Consider the following 544-nt stretch of genomic DNA (forward strand, 5'->3'; position numbering starts at 1 on the left):
GCAATCCCATAGGACGCTTTAAGATTTTTTTTCCCTTATCAAATTACCATCTCCCATCTTTGCACAGCAAAATCTTCTTGAACAACAGATCACTGAATCATGGAATGGTTTGGGTGGGAAGGGACATTTAAGATCACCCAGTCCCACCCCCTGCCATGGGCAGGGACACCTTCCACTGTCCCAGGTTGCTCCAAGCCCTGTCCAACCTGGCCTTGGACACTGCCAGGGATCCAGGGGCAGCCACAGCTTCTCTGGGCACCCTGTGCCAGGGCCTCCCCATGCCCCAGGACAAGAATTCCTTCCCAATATCCCACCCACCCCTGCCCTCTGGCTGTGGGAAGCCATTCCCTGTGTCCTGTCCCTCCATCCCTTGTCCCCAGTCCCTCTCCAGCTCTCCTGGAGCCCCTTTGGGCCCTGGAAGGGGCTCTGAGCTCTCCCTGGATCCTTCTCCTCTCCAGGCTGCAGAGATCACACACTGCAGTCAGAAGTGGCCGTTTCATTCTTGAATTCCCTTCAGACTCATTTTTCCTTCTTTTTTTTTTTT

This window comes from Geospiza fortis, unplaced genomic scaffold (assembly GCF_000277835.1).
Source record: "Geospiza fortis unplaced genomic scaffold, GeoFor_1.0 scaffold106, whole genome shotgun sequence".
NCBI lineage: Eukaryota > Metazoa > Chordata > Aves > Passeriformes > Thraupidae > Geospiza > Geospiza fortis.